This window comes from Stomoxys calcitrans, chromosome 1 (genome assembly GCF_963082655.1).
Source record: "Stomoxys calcitrans chromosome 1, idStoCalc2.1, whole genome shotgun sequence".
In the NCBI taxonomy this organism is placed as follows: Eukaryota; Metazoa; Arthropoda; class Insecta; order Diptera; family Muscidae; genus Stomoxys; species Stomoxys calcitrans.
In genome coordinates, this window is record NC_081552.1 from 233,258,854 (window position 1) to 233,276,840 (window position 17,987).

At 43.9% G+C, this 17,987-nt stretch overlaps 1 protein-coding gene across 1 annotated transcript in view; it reads right to left on the reverse strand.

Moving 5' to 3' along the window:
• Window positions 1-17,468, reverse strand: part of LOC106094000 (BAI1-associated protein 3) — a 420,062-nt gene extending 402,594 nt beyond the window's left edge. Inside the window, exon 1 of the mRNA XM_059360897.1 lies at window positions 17,446-17,468. The gene's annotated coding sequence lies outside the window, so the exon portion shown is untranslated. The remainder of the gene's footprint in view (window positions 1-17,445) is intronic.
• Window positions 17,469-17,987: the final 519 nt, after the last annotated feature.

Here is a 17,987-nt window from a genome sequence, read left to right on the forward strand (position 1 = left end):
ACATCCTAACGCGACTAGGAAACTTATTCGAATCCTAACCCTGATTCGTTCGCATCCTAACGCAACTAGGAAACAAGTTCGCATCCCAACGCTGGGCAGCAAATTCGCATCCTAACACTGATTCGTTCGCATCCTAACCTGACTAGGAAACTAGTTCGCATCCTAACGCGATTGGGCAAATGATTCGCATCCTAACACTGATTCGTTCGCATCCTAAAGCGACTAGCAAACAAGTTCGCATCCTAACGCGACTGGGCAGCAAATTCGCATCCTAACACTGATTCGTTCGCATCCTAACGCAACTAGGAAACAAGTTTGGATCCCAACGCTGGGCAGCAAATTCGCATACTAATACTGATTTGTTCGCATCCTAACGCGACAAGGACATTTGTACGCCTCCTAAAGCTGATTCGCTCACATCCTAACGCGACTAGGAAACTTATTCGAATCCTAACCCTGATTCGTTCGAATCCTAACGCAACTAGGAAACAAGTTCGCATCCCAACGCTGGACTGCAAATTCGCATCCTAACTGGGCAACAAGTTCCATCCTAATGCTGATTCGTTCGCACCCTAACGCGACTGGGCAACTGGTTCGCATCCTAAGGCGACTGGGTAACAAGTTCACTTCCTAACGCTGATTCGCTCGCATCCTAAGGCGATTCGTTCACATCCTAACGCGACTAGGAACCTTGTTCGCATACCAATGCTGATTCGTTCACATCCTAACGCGACAAGGAAACTAGTTCGCATCCTAATGCGACTGGGCAACTAGTTCGCATCCAAACGCGACTGGGCAACTGGTTCGAATCCTAACGCGACTAGGCAACTAGTTCGCATCCTAACGCAGATTCTTTCGCAACCTACCGCTGATTCGTTCGCATCCTAACGCGACTAGAAAACTAGTTCGCATCATTATACGACTGGGCAACTAGTTCGCATCCAAGCGCGACTAGGCAACTGGTTCGAATCCTAACTGGTCAACAAGTTTGAATGACGTTTTGATTCGTTCGCATCCTAACGCGACAAGGAACTAGTTCGCATCCGTATAGTATTGCACACCCCTTTTCTCTTAACTATGCACTTGTCTTTCCAGGCTCTAACCAAAGTAGCAGTGATACCCACGGTGCGTGCAAAAGCCAACTCTAAGCCCCCGAGTAAGCCCACCGTCTGAAGACAACCGAATACCGAACAATACAAATACAAGCCGACTACTCAAACGCCGTATAACGCAACCAGCCCAAACCGTACGAATACCGAAAAAAACCGATTGAATACCGAATCTACCCACACCATCAACCCCCTACATCAAGCACTTGTCGACTAAAGCGCCATTCTGACCAACACTCTGCATCGAAGAGCTTAGAGCATTATTTAGAACTTACTGACTCAAAAATGGTTGAACCGATTACCTTGAAATTTTCACAGATTGTGTAGGTTGGTCTGGAGGAAACATTGGCTATATAATTTTTTGATATCGTGAGGGGGGCGGACCCTCCCTCTTACACCAAAAGTACTACCCAAAAATAATAGTACACCGATCGGCACAATATGGGATTCCAGTGAACGGTATTCAAGAGTAGAGTACGAATTTCATAATAAAAGTTGGGTACAAATACCTGGGGGGCCGCCCCAGACCCAAAACCCCTTAAAATAGGTTTAATCACAATATGGGACTCGAATGAAAGGTATTCGGGAGTAGATTACGAAAATGGTCAGAAAAGAAGGAAAAGGCTATTTAGTTTTTTGATATTGGAAAGGGCGGACCCTCCCCCCTTACTCCAAAAACACCACCCAAAATCAAAAGTGGACCGATACAGACAATATGGGTATCAAATGAAAAGTATACGGGAGTAGATAACGAATCTGTCGTATAAATCCATGTCATAGTATTGGAGGTCACCCCACCCCCATAAAAAACGCCCAAAATGGGCACATTAGCCAGTCACGGATATATGGGACTCGGTTTGTTTGTTCCGTATAGACTGAAAAACTGCGGAACCGATTTCATCGAAATATTTGCATATTGTGTAGGTTGGTTCTGGAAGGAAATATAGGCTATATAATTTTTCAATATCGGAAGGGGGACGGACCCTCCCCCTTATGCCATTGGACGATCATGACAATATGGGACCCAAATGAATGGTATTCGGGAGTATATTGTGGATGTGGGAAGGAAGGAAAAAAGGCTTTTTAGTTTTTTGATATTGGAAGGGGGCAGACCCTCACCCGTTACCCCAAAAACACCACCACCCAAAAGTGAACCGATATAGACAATATGGGTATCAAATGAAAAGCATGTGGGAGTAAATAACGAATCTGGCATACAAATTCATGTCGAAGTCTGGGGGGTCATCCCACCCCCACAAAAACGCCCAAAATGGCCACATTAGCCAATCACGGATATATGGGACTCGGTCTGTTTGTTCCGTATAGACTGAAAAACTGCGGAACCGATATTCTCGAAATTTTCGCAATATGGTGTAGGTTGGTCTGGAAAGAAACATAGGCTATATAATTATTCGTTATCAGAAGGGGGACGGACCCTCCCCCTTATGCCAAAAATACAACCCAAAATCAAAAGTGGACCGATCGAGACAATATAGGTATCAAATGAAAGGTATTTGAGATTAGAATACGAATATGGTATTAAAATTTGGGTTTAAGTACCCATCGGGCCGCCCCAACCCCAAAACTCCCCCTAACAGATATAATGGACGTTCATTTCAATATGGGGCTCAAATGAAAGGTATTCGGGAGTAGATTTTGAATCTGGCATTTTAAATCAGGTCGAACTATAGGAGGTCACGCCACCCCTCAAAAACGCCATTAGACCCATTATGACCATATGATACTTGGCTAAACCGATTTTCTTAACATTACAAAAGTAAAAAGACTACATATAGTGAAAAGTTTTGTCAGCCTTGCATGTGAGAGTTTCCACAAGCTGTCACTTTCCATTTCAACCTGAATGACTTGTGTGAGGGAGTATGAAGCTGCTTTAACACCTTTTTCGCCAGTAAGAGAATCATCTTTGAAATTTGTTTCGTAATTTATTTTGTTTCAATTGTTCCACATAGACTTTCATGTTTCAAGTTTCTATGAAAAGTTAATTATAGAGGAAACAACTATGCAATTTTCTTCATAAATGTTAACAAAACAACCACCATACACATTTCATATTGTCTATGGGGAGACTTATTTCCCTGAAAACCCTCTTTTCATCTCTGACAAATATTAAAAGGAATTTTTAACTTTTTTTGCTTTATTTTTTAAATAAAACAAAAATTCCTTTTTACCTAGAAATTAAGAAACATCAGTTCAAAACACTGATGCATAGCAAGTTGAGAAAAACGCACTACGTTTACAGCAATGCTTGGAGAAGCTCAACCAAGTTTGTTGGGCATAAACTTTGCTAACACGAAACCATTCATGCTCAGCATTGAGTTTGAACGAACAAAAAATTCCAAGAAGTCTTCTTGTATAACGCATCACTGCACTCACTACTGCTGCTAAGTTTCTTCGTCTTCCCATAATAAAAGAGAGAGTTGAGAGTGGGGTTCTTTATTTCTTCTCAGAATCATTGTCTTGGAAAACTCATTCATTAAACCTTGAAACTTTGTTAATTGAAAATGTATATCCACGTAAGTTGTGGCCAGGTTAATAATTAATAAAGAAGCCACCTAGAATGATGCAATGAATAGCTTACTTGAGGGATTTAACAAGTGAAAGTGTGTTAAGTTCGACCGGGTCGAATCTTATACACCCTCCACCATGGATGGCATGCGACAAGTGCTATATTAAGTTATAGACCGATATTGACCTGGCTGCTAGAAATCATACAGCAAGTGATTTTAGCAAATATTAGGTGAAAAAATGCTAAAAATAAGTTTTTCTATTTAAAATAACAAAGAAAATGAGTTAACAGTGCTCTGTTAATCACTTAACATAGCTCTGTTAAAATGTCAGGTTTGTGTCTTGGCTAAGTTATATTCAAATTTATCTTCACGGACATGGCAGCTATGCGAATCAAATTTTGCACACTTGCCCATTAACATTCCATTAAAAAACTGGGGCATACTTCTAACATATCAATGGGTGCCGTCCAATTCAAGTTTAAGCTAAATGACAAAGAGCTCCCTTTCATAGCCGCGCCCGAACGGCGTGCAGGCGACACCTCTTTAAGGCGAACTATTTTCATGGCATAGTACCTCACAAATGTCGACAGCATTAGGAATGGTTAACCAACGCTGAAATTTTGTTTCTGATGTTCTTACCAGGATTCGAACCCAGACATTCATGGTCATATACGGACATGCTAACCTTTACGCTACGCTGGCCTCCTCAGGTTGTAAACCGATTTGGATCATACTTGGTCTAGCTGTTAGAAGTCAAAAAAAAAAACCAAACTCATGCAGAATTTCAGCCAAATCGGGAAAGAATTGCGCCCTCTATAGGCTCAAGAAGTCAAAACCTGAGATAATGTGCCAGCTTTATCAAAAAATCTACCAATATGGCTCATTAGCAATCCCAAGGAGGCCTACACTAAAAGCGGCCTGAAATATTAGGAGGCTAGTATTACTCCCGCCTTCTGTGTGGTCAGAAGATGGTTGACCGGAGAAACGCCCTAAGGAGGGGTTTCCTCACCGATGATAATGTGGAACCTCGTGATTAATGAAATCCTAATGGCTCTCGGTGGGGACGGCACGAGGATTATCGCTTATGCCGACGACGTCGTGCTGCTGGTCCGAGACAAGTTTCTGTCGACGATCAGCGAGATCTTGGAAGGGTCACTGAGAAGGTTGTCGCGTTGGGCTACCAGAAATGGGAAGGGAAAACGGAGCTGGTGCTCTTTACGAGTAGATGTAAGACACCGGAGTTCAGACTCCCATCCTTGGACGGCGTCACCCTGCGACTGTCGAAGGGGGCGAATTACTAAGGCATACTCCTCGATTAGAAACTGTCCCGGAAGAGGAACACCGAGGAAAGAAGCCGTAAGGCACTGTGCGCTTTTTACTCCTGCAGGAGGATTTTCGGTCCGAAGTGGGGGGCGACTCCCAAGATGATTTATTGGACAAGTATACTTCCGCCTTCTGTGGTCAGAAGGCGGGTGACCAGAGGAATGCCCCTGGGAAAGGTGTTCTCACCGATGATAATGTGGAACCTCGTGATTAATGAAATTCTGATGGATCTCGGTGGGGACGGCACAAGGATTATCGCTTATGCCGACGACTTTGCGCTGCTGGTCCGAGACAAGTTTCTATCGACGATCAGCGAGATCATGGAAGGGTCACTGAGAAGGTTGACGCGATGGGCTACCAGAAATGGGAAGGGAAAACGGAGCTGGTGCTCTTTACGCGTAGATGTAAGACACCGGAGTTGAGACTCCCATCCTTGGACGGGGTCACCCTGCGGCTGTCGCAGGAGGCGAAGTACTAAGGCATAGTCCTCGATTCGAAACTGTCCCGGAAGAGGAAGACCGAGGAAAGAAGCCGTAAGGCACTGTGCGCTTTTTACTCCTGCAGGAGGATGTTCGGTCCGAAGTGGGGGGCGACTCCCAAGATGATTTATTGGACGTATACGGTCATCGTGAGACTAGTACTGGCCTATGGAGCACTAGTATGGTGGAAGGTCGTAGAGAAGCGGATGCATGCGAGGGAGTTCGAGAAGGTCCAGAGACTGTCCTGCGTCGGGATCACACGGGCTCTGAGATCCGCAATGCAGGCAGGCCTGGAGGCGATGCTGGATATGCAGCCCATTGGGGCCTATATTTGGAAGTGCGTCGCCAGGGTCACGCTTAGGCTGAGAGAGCTCGGCATGTTGGATATGCAGCTCATTGGGGCCTATATTTGGAAGTGCGTCGCCAGGGTCACGCTTAGGCTGAGAGAGCTCGGCATGTTGGATATGCAGCCCATTGGGGTCTATATTTGGAAGTGCGCCGTCAGGGTCACGCTTAGGCTGAGAGAGCTCGTCATGCTAAAGGAGGATGGTTGCGGCCACAGTTCGATTCTGGGGTGGACTGAGGAGGATCTCCGATTACCTGGCACAGTAGTCGGAGATTCTCTAGTGCCGACTGGATTGCAGGCATTCGTGATTCGTTTTCCTGAGAGGGAAGAATGGTGTACTTGAGAAGGATGAGACCTCGATCTACACCGATGGCTCCTAAGATGGAGTCAGGGGCTGGATTGGGGGTCTACTCTGATGCACTCAATATGAGAATGTCTCTGAGACTGCCGGACGATCTGTGCCATTCACAGTAGCCGCAAGAGAAATTCTGGCAAGGGGCTTGGAAAATTGCAAATTTTGCCCATGAACATTCGACTAAGGAACAGGGGCAAACTTCTTCTCACATATCAATGAGTGTAGTGCGATTCCTCCTTTTTATAGCCGAGTCCGAACGGCGAGCCGCAGTGCGACACCTCTTTGGAGAGAAGTTTTACATGGCATAGCAGCTCACAAATGTCGCCAGCATTAGGAGGGGAAAACCACCGCTGCGAAAAATTTTTTCTGATGGTCTCGCCAGAAATAGGCGGACATGCTAACCTCTGCGCTATGGTGCCAAAGGGGCTTACCGCCCTCGTAACTCAGAATTTATGTGGACTGTATGGAGGCGCGCTCAAGGCCCAGGGGCTGCCTTACACTTAATCTGAGTGTCAATGGGTCGGATGTCTAGAATAGACTCCACTGCCCTAGTGGGCATGGTCCTCATTGCTCCGCCTAGGCCAAGACAACATGTTCTCTGAACCTGTTGTATGGTCCTTATGTTGCATTATTTCTCCATTGCAGTCCACCAAACTAGTGAGGCGTAAGTAAGTATTGGTCTTATCACGCTCCTGTAGAGCCAGTGGACTGTCCTCGGGTTCAGGCCCCATTTAAAGCTTACGGCCCTTTTACATAGTGCCAATATATGTGTGTGTCTTCTCAGTACGCTGCTGAGTTTCCTATCCAAGATCACTCCTAAGTTCTCAATGTAGACCCCCAGGCTTTAGCTATGGTTAAGTATTTGTATTTATGGTTCTTGTCTCTGCTTAAGCCAAGTGTTAAACCTGACTTCGTTAATAGCCCTCAATTTTTTTGAGTGCATGTTGGACTAACCGACATTTGCAAACTGAAAATATGTTAAAAGCCTTTATGCGAACTCTGGCCAAGTTAGATATATTGGATGTGCATACGAGTTTATATGTATGTGTGTGTGTGTGTGTTTGTATGTGTGTGTCTATATGAACACTATATCAAATAACTTTGGCAAATATAACAACATTTCACATTTCGAAGATTCAACCCCATTAAAAGAAATGTGGTAAACCCACACCGGCAAACACTCATGGCAGCAAACATCACTCAGACATCCAAAAAACCGAAGGGGAAATAAAAGCCGCACCTTACAGCAAGGCTTTCACACACCAACACCAGAGCAGACATATATCCAACACACATACACGATGAGCATATCGAATATACGTCATGGCATCCAACTACACAGTTCTTCCCCAACTACAACTACAACTACTTCGATTTTCCATACCTTTTTTCCACGAATAAAGGCGAAAAATGAGAGAGAAATACACCAAAAAATAATTCTTGTTCTCCCACAAAAAATGTTTTCGGTTGTTTTTCTGGTGCTGGAACAAGGTCTGGCTCCCTCTTGCCTGGTGTTGTGGGTTATTTCCCAGTTAGAGGGTCTGGTAGGAGTTGTTTTGTTGAATTGCTGGCTGCCAGATAAGGCTATCCAATCGATAAATGTTTAGTATTTATGTCGGGTATTTTAGGTTAAATTTTATTGCTGCCAATCTAGAGAAATTTACACGCCACACTTTCTCTCATAGCTCCCTTCCATACAAGCAAATATTAACCCAAAAGCCTGGTAGTTTTCTTTGAGTTAAGAGTTTGTGGGAGCAAAGTTAGCACAAGGTAGAGAAACTTTAGTTCAATAAGTTTTGGATATTTTTGGAAAAATTCCTATAAATAATTGGATTTATTTACCTTCATCAATGTAATTATGAACCTTGGATGGAATGGCCCAGACTGCTTTGGACATTTTTTCCCATTTTTCTATTGAAATCAAACCAACTTTGATGCTTAGTGGGAAATGCTAAGCCAAGTGCAAAGTTTTCAATGGAAAGTTACTTTACCTGCATTTAAGGAACAGGCGCAAACTTCTCACATATCAGCTAGGGCTGTCCGATTCAGTTTTAAGCTCAATGATAAGGGACCTTCTGTTCATAGCCGAGTCCGAAGGGCGTGCCACAGAGCGAGACCTCTTTGGGGAGTAGTTTTTACTTGGCAAAGTACCTCACAAATGTTGCCAGCATAACCACCACTGAAATTCTGTTTCTGATGTTCTCACTAGGATTCGAACCCAGGCGTTTAGTGTCATAGGCGAACATGCTAATCGCTATGGTGGCCTTCACCGTACTTTAATTGGCTATATGACAGAACATTTGATCCACTAGCCTAACGTAGAATAGCATTCCAAGCGCCTCGATCTTCTGGGCTTCTACTAAAATCTCTGACACCAAGTTTCAGAGCCCCTGTGATCCCGATGCAGGTCAGTCTCTGGACCTTCTCGAACTCCCTCGCATGCATCCGCTTCTCTACGACCTTCCACCATACTAGTGCTCCATAGGCCAGTACTGGTCTCACGATGACCGTATACGTCCAATAAATCAGCTTGGGACCGAAAATCCTCCTGCAGGAGTAAAAAGCGCACAAAACGTACACCCACCACTTGATCTTTCCATCGGGCAACATGATCTAGCCAACGCAGCGTGATGCCTGTAACTATGCTAGTGTCGTCATACAGCTCGTGCTTCAAACGTCGCCTATATTCTCCATTACGGCAAAATGGTCCATATAATTTACCAAGAATCTTTCTCTCAAACACTCCAAGTACTGCCTCATCTGCTTTCACAAGTAACCATGCCTCAGAACCACAAAACAACACAGATAGTATCAGTGTCTTGTGTAGAGTAATCTTTGTCTGTCCAGAGGTGGCCTTGTTTCTAAAGTGCCTACTTAGTCCAAAGTAAAAATAACGCAATTTATGGTGAAGGAATCCTTGAGGAGCTTCAAACCATTTAAGTCAGCCATACCTGATGGAATATTTCCGGCGTTACTGCAGAAAGTGGGCAGACTATCTGGCGCCTCGTCTGGACCAAAACTTTCACAGCGTAGCTAGGGAGGAGGCAAGGCTGGTGTTTATACCCAAGCCCGGCAAGGCAAGTTATGCGACACCAAAGGCCTAGAGACCCATAAGCCTTACGTCCTTTCTACTCAAAACCATGGAACGTATTGTGGACACCTTGATAAAGGGTATGACAACCAGAGAACTGCTCAAATACAAACAGCATGGAAGGGAAGGTCGGTGGAGACTGCCCTGCACGAGGTTCTGCATAAAATGGAAGAATCCTTCGATGCCAAAACGTACACCCCGGCGGTATGCATTGATATCGAAGGGGACGTTTAACAATGTGCGGAGCGACACACTGATCAAATTCTTAGACCAGTACCGGGTGGACCCGGTCCTTAGAGACTGGATAAACCACCATATGCTAAGGAACAGGTGGAAATATTGTGTGTCCCATGGCATAAATATAAGGGAGAAAGTGGCACAGGGCACGCAACAGGGGGGGGCATTTTGTGGCCACTCCTATGGGTGACCACCATAAATGACCTATTACGGATGCTGACTGAGGAGGGGTTTGAACCCGTCTGCTACGCAGACGATGTTATAATACTTCTAAGAGGTAAGGATCCCAACGAGCTATGCAAAAGGGCCGAAAGGGTTTTGCCTATGGCATATGACTGGGCTAGACCCAGAGGTCTTAATATTAACCCAAAGAAGACTGAAATATGGCTGTTCACGAGGAAGACAAAGGTGGGCCAATTTAACGCACCACGTTTCCTCAATAAGACGATTCGATATCGAAACTTAGGTGTGATCTTGGACAGCAAACTTAATTGGAAGTGTCACATTCAGGAGCGTTCTGAGAAGGCTCACAGATGTTGGGCACTATGTAGACGGGCCGTAGGCTCGAAATGGGGCCTGAATCCTGGGATAGTCCACTGGCTTTACAGAAGCGTGATATGACCAATACTTACTTACGCCTCAGAAGTTTGGTGGACTGCTATGGAGACAAAGTGCAACCACACAACAAGTTCAGAGATCATGTTGTCTTGGCATAGGCGGGGCGATGAAGACCGCGCCCACTAGGGCTCTGGAGACAATTTTAGATATCCGACTGCGGCTATGAGTCTTAAGGCGTGGGAGAATGGAATGAGAATGGGAGCGTGGTAACGATAGGAAACCTGGAAGGGAGGGAAGAGGTTTCCAATTGGATAACTGAGACGACACTTGAGGTCGAGTGCGAGGCACTGCTGCCATTGGCAGAGTTTTGGATTGAAGGAACCCTGAGGCTTAAGGTGTGGGAGAATGGAATTCGAATGGGAGCGTGGTAACGATAGGAAACCTGGAAGGAAGGGAAGAGGATACCTGAGATGAACCTTGAAGTCGAATGCGAGGCACTGTTGCCAGCGGCACAGTCTTCGATTTTCGGAATTCTAGTATTGACATCTGGAAGATCTAGTTACACGGGTGGATCAAAGCTAGAGGCCAGAGTGAGCCTGGGGTTTACATTGAGAACCCAGGGACTGAGATCTAGACTGCCTGATCATAATACGATCGTACAGGCCGAGATTCGGGCGATCACGGTATATGTGAAGTAATGTGGTGCTAACGCGTCGGGGACGTCGGGTGTGAACATCTTTACAGACAGTAAAATTGCCATAAGGGCAATAACAACCAGGACGTTAAGATCACGAATAGTCTTGCAGTGTAAGAAGGAGATTAACGCCTTCCTCAGAGGATGGCAAAATCCGCATCGTTTGGGTGCTGGGCCATAACGTAGTAAGGGGGAATGAAAGGGCAGACGATTTGGCGGTTAAGGCCAGAGGACTGTCGTCAATAAACTTGGTTAACCCGAAGCCTTTTGGGTCGACACAGTTCGAGTTAAGGGAGTGGGCGACAAATGCGCATGCAACCCTGCGGTTGCAGCAAAACGTTTGGTAGAACGGCGAAAATCCTTTGGGCAGACCCAGATGGTGAGAAGATGAGGCTATTACCGAAAGGAAGTAAGAAGGAGGTCAAAGTTACTATTTTTCGGTATTCAGAGCACACAACAAGCCGATTACTGGCTTAGGTGTATGTCCATAGTGGCATGGGGCGGATTAATATTCACACCCTCTTTTCAACCTAATCTAACCATGACCAAGTAAGAAAGAACAAGTAAAAAGGCGTTAGGTTAGGACGGGCTGAACTTTGGAATATATATGTAAACCACCTTTTGTCATAATCCGGTAAAAAAAATGCATAATTTAGGCCCCCATAGCATCTTTATCGAGAGATATTCCGAATTGGACCAAATTTGACACGGCTGTCGAAAAGCCTAACATAAGTCACTGTCAAATTTCAGCGAAATCAGATTTTATATGTGCCTTTTATGGGGCCAAGACTTTAAATCTAATAAAAGCTATATCCAAATTTGGACCGATCTGAGCCAAATTATAGAATAATGTTAAAGGGCTTAACGCAACCCACTGTCCCAAAATTTGGCAAAATCGAACAATAAATGCGCTTTTTATGGGCCCAAAACCTTAAATCGAGCGATCGGTCTATATGGCAGCTATATCCAAATCTGGACCGATCTGAGCAAAATTAAAGAAGAATGTTGAAGGGCCAAAAGCAACTCGCTGTCCCAAATTTCGGCGAAGGAGGACAATAAATGCGCCTTTTACGGGCCCAAAACCTTAAATGGAGAGATCGGTTTATATGGCAGCTATATCCAAATCTGGACCGATCCGATCCAAATTAAAGAATGATGTCGACTGGGCTAACGCAACCTACCATCCCAAATTTTGGCAAAATCGTACAACAAATGCGCCTTTTATGGGGCCAAGACCTAAAATCGAGAGATCGGTCTATATGGCAGCTATATCAAAATTTGGACCGATCTGGGCCAAATTGAAGAAGGATGTCGGCTGGCCTAACACAACTCGCTGTCTCAAATTTTGCCAAAATCGGACAATAAATTCGCCTGTTATGGGTTCAAGATCTTAAATCGAGAGATCAGTCTATATGACAGCTATAGCCAAATCTGGACCGATCTGAGCCAAATTAAAGAAGAATGTTGAAGGGCCAAACGCAACTCGCTATACCAAATTTAGGCGAAGGAGGACAATAAATGCGCCTTTTACGGGCCCAAAACCTTAAATGGAGAGATCGGTTTATATGGCAGCTATATCCAAATCTGGACCGATCTGGGCCAAATTGAAGAATGATGTCGACTGGGCTAACGCAACCTACCATCCCAAATATTGGCAAAATCGTACAACAAATGCGCCTTTTATGGGGCCAAGACCTAAAATCGAGGGATCGGTCTATATGGCAGCTATATTCAAATCTGGACCGATCTGGTCCAAATTGAAGAAGGATGTCGGCTGGCCTAACACAACTCGCTGTCTCAAATTTTTTCAAAATCGGACAATAAATGCGCCTTTTATGGGCCCAATACCTTAAATCGAGAGATCGGTCTATATGGCAGCTATATCCAAATTTGGACCGATCTGGTCCAAATTGAAGAAGGATGTCGGCTGGCCTAACACAACTCACTTTCCCAAATTTCGGCGAAATCGAACAATAAAAGCGCCTTTTATGGGCCCAAGACCTTAAATCGAGAGATCGGTCTATATGGCAGCTATATCAAAATTTGGACCGATCTGGGCCAAATTGAAGAAGGATGTCGGCTGGCCTAACACAACTCGCTGTCTCAAATTTTGCCAAAATCGGACAATAAATTCGCCTGTTATGGGTTCAAGATCTTAAATCGAGAGATCAGTCTATATGGCAGCTATATCAAAATTTGGACCGATCTGTGCCAAATTGAAGAAGAAAGTCAAAGGGCCTCACACAACTCACTGTGCCAAATTTCGGCGTCATCGGATAATAAATGCACCTTTTATGCGCCCAAGACCTTTAATCGAGAGATCGGTCTATATGGCAGCTATATCCAAATCTGGACCGATCCGATCCAAATTAAAGAATGATGTCGACTGGGCTAACGCAACCTACCATCCCAAATTTTTCCAAAATCGTACAACAAATGCGCCTTTTATGGGCCCAAGACCTAAAATCGAGGGATCGGTCTATATGGCAGCTATATTCAAATCTGGACCGATCTGGTCCAAATTGAAGAAGGATGTCGGCTGGCCTAACACAACTCGCTGTCTCAAATTTTTTCAAAATCGGACAATAAATGCGCCTTTTATGGGCCCAATACCTTAAATCGAGAGATCGGTCTATATGGCAGCTATATCCAAATTTGGACCGATCTGGGCCAAATTGAAGAAGGATGTCGGCTGGCCTAACACAACTCGCTGTCTCAAATTTTTCCAAAATGGGACAATAAATGCGCCTTTTATGGGCCCAAGACCTTAAATCGAGAGATCGGTCTATATGGCAGCTATATCCAAATCTGGACCGATCTGGGACAAATTAAAGAAGGATGTCGAAGGGGTTAACACAACTCACTGTCCCAAATTTCGGTGACATGGGACAATAAATGCGCCTTTATGGGCCCAAGACCTTAAATCAAAGCTACAATATATCCAAATTAGAGCCGATCTGTGCCATGCTGCAGAAGTATGTCGGCTGGCCTAACACAACTCGCTGTCTCAAATTTTGCCAAAATCGGACAATAAATTCGCCTGTTATGGGTTCAAGATCTTAAATCGAGAGATCAGTCTATATGACAGCTATAGCCAAATCTGGACCGATCTGAGCCAAATTAAAGAAGAATGTTGAAGGGCCAAACGCAACTCGCTATACCAAATTTAGGCGAAGGAGGACAATAAATGCGCCTTTTACGGGCCCAAAACCTTAAATGGAGAGATCGGTTTATATGGCAGCTATATCCAAATCTGGACCGATCCGATCCAAATTAAAGAATGATGTCGACTGGGCTAACGCAACCTACCATCCCAAATTTTTCCAAAATCGTACAACAAATGCGCCTTTTATGGGCCCAAGACCTAAAATCGAGGGATCGGTCTATATGGCAGCTATATTCAAATCTGGACCGATCTGGTCCAAATTGAAGAAGGATGTCGGCTGGCCTAACACAACTCGCTGTCTCAAAATTTTTCCAAAATCGTACAACAAATGCGCCTTTTATGGGCCCAAGACCTTAAATCGAGAGATCGGTCTATATGGCAGCTATATCCAAATTTGGACCGATCTGGGCCAAATTGAAGAAGGATGTCGGCTAGCCTAACACAACTCGCTGTCTCAAATTTTTCCAAAATCGGACAATAAATGCGCCTTTAATGGGCCCAAGACCTTAAATCGAGAGATCGGTCTATATGGCAGCTATATCAAAATTTGGACCGATCTGTGCCAAATTAAAGAAGAAAGTCAAAGGGCCTCACACAACTCACTAATTCAAATTTTGGCAAAATTGGACAATAAATGCGCCTTTTATAAGCCCAAAAACCTTAAATCGAGAGATCGGTCTATATGGCAGCTATATCCAAATTTGGACCGATCTGGGCCAAATTGAAGAAGAATGTTGACTGGACTCACTGTCCCAAATTTTAACAAAATCAGAAAATATTTGCGCCCTCTAGAGTCTCACGAAGTTAAAATCCAAAATCTGTTTATATGGAATGGACAATGCTACCGTACTATGCTCACTGAGTGTTATAACCACCATCGTAGGATAGGAGGTATATTCATTTAGTCATTCCAATATCGATTTCCGACCCTACAAAGTGTATATATTTTGGATCGTCGTAAAATTCTAAGACGAAATAACGATGTCCGTGTGTCTGTCCGTCTGTCCATCCGTCTGTTGTAATCACTCTACAGGCTTCAAAAATTGAGACATTGCGCTGAATTTGGGTACAGGTCCGTCTTTCTGATACACGCTGGTTAAGTTCTTGAACGGATCAAATCGGGCCATATTTGGATATCTTATATATAAAATTCAATTTGTGTTTGTTTGTTTGTCGGTTTGTTTGTTCGTTCCTTAGAGACTCGAAAACGTCTGAACCGATTACCTTGAAATATAGGCTATATATAATTTTTTGATATCGGGAGGGGGGCGGACCCTCCCCCTTACACCAAAAGTACTACCCAAAAATAAAATAGGACAATATGGGACTCAAATGAAAGGTATTTAAGAGTGGAGTACGAATTTCATAATAAAACTTGGGTCCAAGTACCTGGGGGGCCGACCCAGCCCCAAAACCCCTTAAAATAGGTTTATTTGACGATCATGACAATATGGGACTCAAATGAAAGATATTCGGGAGTAGATTACGAATATGGTCAGGAAATAGGAATAGGCTTTATAATTTTTTAATATCGGGAGGGGGAGGACCCTCCCCCTAACCCCAAAAATACTACCCAAAAATAATAGTGGACCGATCTGGACAATATGGGATTCAAATGAAAGGTATTCAAGAGTAGAGTACAAATTTCATAATAAAAGTTGGGTCCAAGTACCTGGGGGGCCGGCCCAGGTAAACCTTAAAATAGGTTTATTTGACGATCATGACAATACGGGACTCAAATGAAAGATATTCGGGAGTAGATTACGAATATGGTCAGGAAGTAGGAATAAGCTTTATAATTTTTTAATATCGGGAGGGGGGAGGACCCTCCCCCTTACCCCAAAAGTACTACCCAAAAATAATAGTGGACCGATCTGGACAATATGGGATTCAAATGAAAGGTATTCACGAGTAGAGTACAAATTTCATAATAAAAGTTGGGTCCAAGTACCTGGGTGGCCGCCCCAGCCCCAAAATACCTTAAAATAGGTTTATTGGACGATCATGACAATATGGGACTCAAATGAAAGGTATTCGGGAGTAGATTACGAATATGGTCAGGAAGTAGGAATAGGCTTTATGATTCATTGTTAGCGGAAGGGGGCGGTCCCTCCACCGTTACCCCAAAAACACCACCCAAAATCAAAAGTGGACCGATAAGGACAATATGGGTATCCAATGAAAAGAATGCGGAAGTAGATAAGGAATCTGGCATACAAAGTCATGGCGAAGTATAGGGGGTCACCCCAGCCCCATATCAAAATGGGCACATTAGCCAATCACGGATATATGGGACTCGGTTTGTTTGTTCCGTATAGACTAAAAAATGGCAAAACCAACCTACCAATTGTGTAGGTTGGTCTGGAAGGAATCATAGGCTATATAATTTTTCGATATCGGAAGGGGGACGGACCCTCCTCCTTACGCCAAAAACACAACCCAAAATCAAAAGTGGACCAATCGGGACAATATAGGTATCAAATGAAAGGTATTGGAGAGTAGAATACGAATATTGTATTAAAATTTGAGTCCAAGTACCTATCGGGTATATGAAAAGTATTTGAGAGTGGAAAACGAATGTGATATCCAATTTTGGGGCCAAGTGTTTTGGGATACGCCCTAAAGCTGCCCCTAGACTGAACTTCAGTTTCGTGGGGAATGAAAAAGGAATTTGATATATATTTTCAGTAAAAAATGCCGGTGGTCGCCCCAGCCCCAAAACATCGTCCAAACGGTTCATATTTACCGGCCATGGCAATATGGGGCTCAAATTAAAGGGATTTGGAAGTGCTGCACGATTTTGATATCCATATTTGAGTCGAAATGCCCGAGGTGCCATCCCTCCCCTAATGAGAACATTACCCTAAATAAGAACATTACCACCAGGAACCGAGAAGGGGCAATCTTCTCACACATCAATGATTGCTTTCCGATTTAAGTTTAAACTCAATGATAAGGGACCTTTTTTGATAGCCGAGCCCGAACGGCGTCCCGCAGAGCGACACCTCTTTGGGGAACGTTTTTTAAATGACCATGCATGGCATTGTACCTCGCAAATGTCGCCAACATTAAGAGAGGGATAAACACCGCTTTGTTCGATGTTCTCGCCAGGATTCGAACACGTTCAGCGTCATAGGCTACAATGGCACGAATTCGATATCCGCATTGGGGGCAAAGTGTCCCCACCCTAAAAAGATATTAGAGAGTTAAAGAAGGCGCAGCGGAGCGGGTCCGGTTCGGCTAGTAAAGTAAATAAAACCAAATTCAAAAGCGTTTCACTCACATAGTCCCAGATCAAAAGAATTTCTGTGAGGAATCTAGCCACCGCTGAGCTGTATCCCCTCACCTAGAGGAAACTTTACAAGGCATTGAACGGTAGAAATAAATTTGGAATATTTTTCAATTGCACCAGTTACAGACAATATCTAACAATCCACTACTTTGCTGAAATTTGAAACATTGAGACCCCTCCTAACAATTTTAGTAAAAATATATTTGCCCTTGACATGTACTCTCATGGCTTTCGATATTTTAAGGAATTTTCAAGAACTTCACTTACCATATCCAAATTTTGAAAAATCTGAAAAATCGTTAAAAAAATAGCTTGTTAATAAAATTGAAATCTAAAATTTTGAAATTTTAAAAACTACAGTTTGAAAAAAAAACTTAATCTTAGATTTTTTTCCATGAAACTTTTAGTGAGTAGATGGATTGGTTTGCATGGGTTAGCCCACATGTAATGATTTGTTGTACAACTTTTTGGGCTTTGGCCGTCCCCGAATATTACGCTCATTGACTTCACATTTAGCAAATTACGACAACCGTGACCACTGTGCACTTGTCTTCTCTCTATACACTGTGCCTCAATGTCCGTCTGCAGTTATTTATGTAAATACTCATATGCCAGCAACAGTCATCCGAACACACATATATTTGTTCATACAAACATACGCTGGTCTCGACTTACCAGCACATCGTTACACACATCGCCATTCACTGGCTGACCGCACAACCATCCGTACATGTGTTTGTTGATATGAACACACGCTGGCCGTGGTTATCCGCGCAGGTGGTGGACATTCATGCACACTGCTAAGAAGG